The following is a 7,976-nucleotide window of genomic DNA, read 5'->3' on the forward strand; positions in this document are numbered from 1 at the left end:
TCAGCAGCCGGCGCGGGTACCTCGTTAACTGCTGCTGCTGCACGAGTCCTCACAATCTGTGAGAGAATATAAAGAAAAAGTTAGATACCAATTTGAATTATCCATATACTAATTGGAATCAAGTAGCACAAAAGAAAGAAATAAATTAAATTTTCTTAGTGTCCCATAGCCTCTCGAAGATACGTGCAGACGTCTCTGTACCGATCTGCAAGACTCTACTTGACATGTCCTTGTATAATGAGGTCGACGAACCTAGGGCTATGATACCAACTTTGTCACGATCCAAACAATCGTGTGTGGAGCCTACACAAATCCCTAGTGGGAGAACCATCTACTTAACCAACTATCCAAACGATTACCATATTACTTAGCCAATTTTAAAGCATTCAAGGATATAACAGATATAAAAATCTCCAAATGCCTAGTCATACCATAAATAAATAAAATCTGCAGAAGTTTAACTATTACAACCCCAAAATTCAAAAGTCAATGTACAAGGACTCTAAAACATAGCTGTCTAAAGAATGAATAACTATCCAAAATAAACATAAATGTCTGAAATGAAATAGACATCTAAAATAAGAAAGATCTTGAGGCGGCCTGGCATGGATAAGAGCTCACCCTCGAATCTGTCGGGAACTGACCTCATGCTAAATATGAGCTCTCGTAGATATCTCTGGATCACACTCTGCACTCAAAAGAATGCACCAAGATAGTATCAGTACAAACACTATGTATCTAAGATTAGTATCATGTATACAATCACAAAATCAAAAATATAGACAGATAGGCACAACAACACATAATCTGGAGAACTATCAACAGAAATCATCCAACACCGAAATATCATCCAACACAGGGATAAGGTAAATCCACACAAGTAGAAATCAATAAGAGTACCTCAACCCATGTAATTACCAAACACAATCGTAAATCACAAATTATCTCAACTCTGTCACATATCCGTACACACACGTTAAATGGTAGTGTTTTTACCCATTAGTCATGACCTGTAGGGGACTCATGGTTTCTATATACCCTCACTCCGGAATATTACCTTAGATCACGAGCCTTTAACGTAGGCCACATCCTCACCCCCTGTCAAATGTGCCTTTTCATATTTATAATATCTTTCTCATCACAATGTATTCCCGCTCCATAATCAATAAGGAATGTGAACAATCAATAATCAATCACAGGGAATACAAGTCACCACGTCACAAGTCATACTCAACAATCAATAGCATGAATAAGGGAATTCTCCAAGTCAATAAGAAGAGTATTTATGAACTCCTTGTTTATCATTTCATGTTAGTTCATCACATAATTGATCAATCAATATCAAACTGTAGGAATTATCAACCACATTTTATGTGTGAAGCCCTAATCATGCTTCTCCTATCAATTTCGTAACACATATAATCAACTAATCAAAGTCTAACTCGAGTAGATCGTAACCTACCTCAAAGCAGAACTGGAACAATGAAATCACTCTGCAATTGCTTTTCCCCTTTTCAAAGCTTCCGAATATTCAAAGTCTAGAAATATAGAGTTATATGAGTATTTAAATCATCTACTCAAACAATACACCACTTTGGGGTAAAGAACTCAACTACTTCTACCCTTTTCAAATGGATGAACTATCACTAAGCGTTATTTCATCATCATATCAACCCCAATAATCATATTCTATCTGTTCATAGGTTTTCTAATCGCTCCAACCCTTTTATAAGCAGTTTTTATGCTAAAGTTATCATCTTTGTGAAACCCTAGGTCTCATTCAACAAGTTCCACCATTAATAAACAAGTTCTCATCTTAGGAAGTGATAATCTATACCCCTAGATGATTAAACAGCAATAAATTTAACAGCCCATTCATCATTACAAAGTTTCTTAAGTTCTAGGGTTTTAGCCCTTTCATTCACTATTAACGGACCTTTAACTAATCATGGAATTTATCATGATGATGGAATTAACAAAGTCAAGGGTTGAGACTTACCTTTCAAGTGTACTTTAGCCCTAGCCTTAGAATTTCGCCATAGTAGTTCTTGAAAACTGTTTTGGTGTTATGTGGGGAATGGGTTCGGAATAAAGAATAAAAAATACGTTCTGCCTCTTGTCAGCCGCTGCAGCGGTCCCCCTATAGCGGGAAGGCTCCCGCTATGGCAGACCTCATTAAAGTCCGGCCTCCCTACTGCGGCAACCCCCTACCTGCTACGACGGACCCGCTGCCGCGGTCCACACCCGCTGCAGCGGTCTATTTTGACCAGTAACTCGGGTTTTTGCACCAGTTTCCACCCAAAAATCTCAACACCAATCCAAGGCCCTATAGACGCAACCAAAACATGCACAGACACATAAAATCACGCTACGAACTCACTTGCGGCCTCAGAAGTCCCAACAGGGGTCTAATTTTCTAAGTCTCCCTCCATAACGACCTAGCGGGTCGTTGCAAGAACTTTTTCAACGAACATCTAAAGAGTAACTTTGTCAGACTAAATAAGATTGAAAGCGAACTTAGATTTCATACAATATTAAACAGCATAGATTACTCTGCTGAAGCTGACATGATACATTTTACATGGTGAGGTAACGGTATGAGCATATTAAAAGCAGGATACATTAAAATCTTTATTATCAAGACAATTGTTTAGATGAAAAATAAATCATGATAATCATAAATATCCTTTTTGGTAAAATCAGCTACTCTATACAGTAACAGTAAGAAACTACTTAGATTCCATATTGTGGAGAAAAATGCACAAAAAAGGGTGAACTCCAGTACAAGAATTGAACTTGAACTTTGGGCATCGGATGGGTCATGTTTGGGCATACACACGAGTTAGTTTGGCTAGTGCAGTTATGGACTAATATTGATATTGCCCAAATCAGCCCATCAATAAAATCGGAATAATTATATTTTTGGACCGCTCAAAAGAATAAGGGGAAAGAACACGCGTGCCCTCAAACCAAAATAATTACCCGCCCATACCTTCATAACTTTCGTACCCCCAGAAAAAATTAAAACTATTTATCCAAGATGCCCCCAAATTATTATATCAACATAGTATATAAATATACTGAGATAGTATCATCTAAGAGAGCTTCAGTCCTTCTCTTAGTCTTCCATGATACCATCTTGGTATATAAATATACTGAGATGGTATTATAGATTATCATGTTCATATCAAAAAGATATTTTCTCGAAAAAAACATATGTGATACCATCATCATATATACATATATTGTAATGGTATCATAGAGGTCTGCTTCAGTCCTTCAATGAGACACTCCTTAAGACCATGGCACCATAGTAGTATATAATTATACTAAGATGGTATCATGGAGGACTACTTCAGTCTTTCTCTTAGTCCTTCATAATACCATCATGATATATAAATGTACTGCGATGATATCATGGAGGAAGGGGTTTGGGTGAGGGGGTATGTCGGGTAAATAGTTTCGGCCGGTTGAGTAAGAAGCGAATTAGTTTAGGAGGGGCATGGAGCGGGTAATTATTTTATATTTTAGGGGAATTTGGTGTTGTTTTCCAAAGAATAACAACCAGGAAATGTATAGGTTTTGTGTTTTTAAGTACAAAAATACATATAACACCCACATTATAATACACAAAATTTACATATTAGACATACTCAATGTATAGTTTTGTATATTTTCGCTAGCGCCTATAATTAATTTAGGCCGACGGGACAAAAATGAAAAAGAAAAACCAATAGAATATTTCACGCCCAAAATGAAAAAGAAAAACCAATAAAATATTTCATTCCCAATTGATTAACTTTTTACGGGGCTCGCTAGCGAAATATACGAAAAATATGCACAGTTTTATACAAAAAATGTATGTTTTATGTATATCATACATTAATATGCAAAAACTATATATTTGTTTGTTATTATTTTAGTAGGCGGTTATTTATATCAATTTCTCTTATAAATTCTGGGTTAGCTTTGCCTCCCCAAATGCATTGAATATAAAATTGTACCTACATCTTAACTCTTAACCATTGCTGAAAAAATTAATTCGTAAATCTTACATAATGACTGTAACTCTACGAATGTGACTTTGAATCCCACCAGCTGTATGTAGGGTTCTTATATGCAAAATATAACAGTTGTACATAGGTTACCAACTTAAGACTCTTTATTATAAAATATAATGATTTTTTTTTTTACAAAATATAACTACAAATTTACAAAATATAACAGATATTCATTTTTCATACTTTTTTTTCATTTTTTTTAATTAAAATTCTAAAAAATATGTTATAAACTTTTTTCGCTCAAGGCTTATAAAATTCACTCAAATTTTTGTCTATGAAATTGTACGAAAAATGTAAATAAAATGTTTATATGTGAGCGAAATTTTTAATACAATTTTTATACATAAAAGTTTTCGCGCACTTTTAATCTTTGAGAGGGATATACACATTTCATAAACAAAATATTGAGCGATTTTTTTAAGCTTTAAATATTGTAAGAAAGTTGTATACAATATTGTTGTAGTTGTATTAATTTTTCAAAAACCTAACATAAACTTTATACAAGAAAAATGTGAGCGAAATTCTAAGCCTTGAGCGAGATATACATATTTCATACTGTTTTTATACAAACTTTTGAGCGAAATTTTTAAGCATTGAACCAGATTTATACATTTTATACAATTTTTATACACAAAATTTGCGAACTTTTTAAGCTTTGAGCAAGATATACACATTTTATGCATTTTTCATACACAAAATTTTGAGCTATTTTTTAAGCCTTGAGCGAAAAAATAATTTAATTTTTCAAATAAAATAAAAAATACATATATATGTTTTAAAAATAATTTAAAAAACAAAACCTTGAGCAGAAATTTCATATATATTTTGTAAGAAATCCATTACATATTTTATAAAATGAAAAGTTTCATTATATTTTGTAAATACTTTTCTTATTATGTATTTACAGGTCAATCACCATTCTTATATTGCCTCTCCATGTTGTTCAATGGGCCTATTCAGTACCCACTAGAAACAGACAATGAAAAGGAAAGAGAAAAGGAGAAGTTGGAAAACTAAAATTAGTTGAGAGTTGAGACGCGAGAGCGGTTTCAATACATGTGACACCTTTTTTTTTTTTTTTTTAGTTTAAAAAATATTAATAGTTCTTTTTATATTTACTAACAATTTAATTTTAGACTTTTCATTATATCCTTAATGAGATGATTTATAGTTGCACAAATATTTAAATTTGTTTTAGAACCACATATTTCAAAAGTCTTTATCTCATTCTTAAATTCTGTGCTAAGACAAACACTTTTACGTAAATTAAAAGAGATAGATAAAGGGCAGACTGGTATGAAAAATATCCCGTGTTCATATGAAATGGGGATGATTGGGGGCGGCATAGTTTGAGCCAACCCGAAATCCAAATCAAAATTCAAACTTTTTGGACATTTGGTTTGAATTTTTGGATTATGGATTGAATTTCAGATTTCATTTAAAAAAGTTTGAATTTTGGATTGGATATTGGACTTAACACTTCAAATTTTCGGATATCTGAGAATCCAAAATTTTTATACCTTATATTCCAAACAGGTGTTGCCTATTATCCTCCTTATTGTCCATCCTGCTTAGCTTGCAAAGCTTGAGTTTAGAATAAGACAACTTCCAACCTAAACAGGGAATAATATAGTATTGAACTATGTGGACTTGATACCTTTTGGTTTAGTGGCAAACAACTCTTTGTTGAACTCACATATCTTCTAGCTCTAATTTGGTTTCACGTTATTTTAAGACATGTAACTTGATAACTGGGTCACATGAATTTGGTTCCTAATTTGCCTTAAAGGTTCAAAATTTAAACCGAAAATTCAAAATATTCAAACTAAGTAGTCTGAAACCGAACTTAAAAGTTACAATCCAGTCCGCGCTGATTTGGATTATAATTTCTTCAACACAAAAATTGAATATCCGAACCAAAATATTCATATCGAATCTGAACAGCTCGAACGCCCACCCTTGACATCCCAAAGAAGTGTAATGTAAGCAGCTTAATGTAAATATCAAAGGCTGATTTCATGATGCAAACTCGTAACTTATAAGTCATACAGAGATAACTCGATCATTTTTTAAAAAGTAATTTAAATTTTAAATTATTAATATAATTTTATTGTTTATAAAATATTATTTAGTACTAAATTGTGCAATTTATCAAACATGTCTGTTATAAAAATGATTTGTAATTCATTTTTAGAAAGTTTAATCGTGTAAATTCCCTTTGTAATGTGTATTGTGGTAAACTAAAAAAGCGACAAAGCTACCGTTGAAAGCTCGTTGAGAGAATCCAGGACATGAAGACATGGTACGCACGTGGGCAGTGATGTCCCATGAAAACGATCATCCACGTGTGACATTTTTGGACACTAGTATTATACTCTGCGCAAACATCCAAAAGCCCAGTCCAGTTAAGAGTGCTTGATTGGGCCCACAATCTGAGCACATCAACCTCATCCTTCCTTTTCTAATTTTTTTTTGGTAACCGTGGTGTTTGATATCCATATTGGAGTTCGACTATATTAAGATCGCATGTTGTAGGTTACATTTTGGAAGCACCACTCCAGATAAGATTATTTTTATTCTTAGGACTCGAGCGCGAGATCTCTGGTTAAAGGTGGAGGACCCAAACTATTTCACCACAATCCATGTTGGTCCTTCGTTCTTCAATTTTTGCTCCTCATTTATGTGGTATTTAATTTTTATCCCTGTTGTTTATTTAATGAAAATATCTAGAGATTCTTCGCTTGGCATAAGTTCTGTAATATTTTAATTTTGGGAAACTGAATTTTTGCCTCGCTCGGCATAACTTCTATAGGAATTAAGTTATGCAACATAAATTAGGTAGTATTTTTCAAATTAAGTTGAATGTTGAAAGTTTTGTCTTTAGGCATAATTTGTGTGGATGTGATCATACATATGGCGAAGCTAAACGCCAACTATGCTAAGCGAAATCTAAACTTATGCCTTTTGTCAAATTATGTTGAGTGTTAAATATTGAGAAAAGACATCACTTGACCCTTGAACTTGGCACGAAAACTCAGCTTAACTTGCATTTATTTACCCCCCTTAACAACTATCATTTCAATTATTTATCACCCTGAAAAAATAATACCACTCTCACAATGAGAGGTGTATTACACTCGCGCCACGTCATTGCCACATCGTTGCCACGTCGTTGTCACGTCATTACCATGTCAAAAATTACTAACCCTTCATTTTTTGTTTTTCTTTTATTATTTTTTCTCTTTCTTCTTCTTTCCCCCTTTTCTCTTTCTTCTTCTTTCTCCTCAACCCCCCGCTGCCGCCACACCTCCCCTGTCGCCGCCGCCGACGCTCATCCTCACCACGTCATTGCCATGTCAAAAATTACTAACCCTTCATTTTTTATTTTTCTCTTTCTTCTTCTTTCTCCTCATCCTACCATAACCACCCATAACAACACCCACATCTTTAACCCACACCCACCACCACCACCATCATCACACCACCAAATTTCATCCCATTCCTTCTCAAATTCGTCCAAATTGATTATTTTGGTTGTTATTGTTGGCTATTATTATTATTATTATTATTATTAGCATAATCATTATTCCATAACTTTATTTTTGAAAGAAAACAAAAATCAAAATCAAGAAACCAAAAAATGGTGAAAATGGTAAGAAAAGAATGATGAGAATATAGAGCGAAAGAGGAATTTGTGAAGAAGAAGAAAGAGGAGGAAGGTGGTGGGGTGGAGAGGAGCGGTGTATTTTGATTTTATTTTTTAATCATATATTATTTTTATTTTATTTTTTAATTATATATATATATATATATATTATATATATCAGTGGGCCCACCTTTTTATATTTTCGCTCTCTTAATTTTTTTTTACTTTTTCTTTTTGCCACATCAGCATTTGGGGTTTTGTTTAATTAA

The sequence above is a fragment of the Lycium ferocissimum genome, chromosome 6 (genome assembly GCF_029784015.1).
Source record: "Lycium ferocissimum isolate CSIRO_LF1 chromosome 6, AGI_CSIRO_Lferr_CH_V1, whole genome shotgun sequence".
NCBI lineage: Eukaryota > Viridiplantae > Streptophyta > Magnoliopsida > Solanales > Solanaceae > Lycium > Lycium ferocissimum.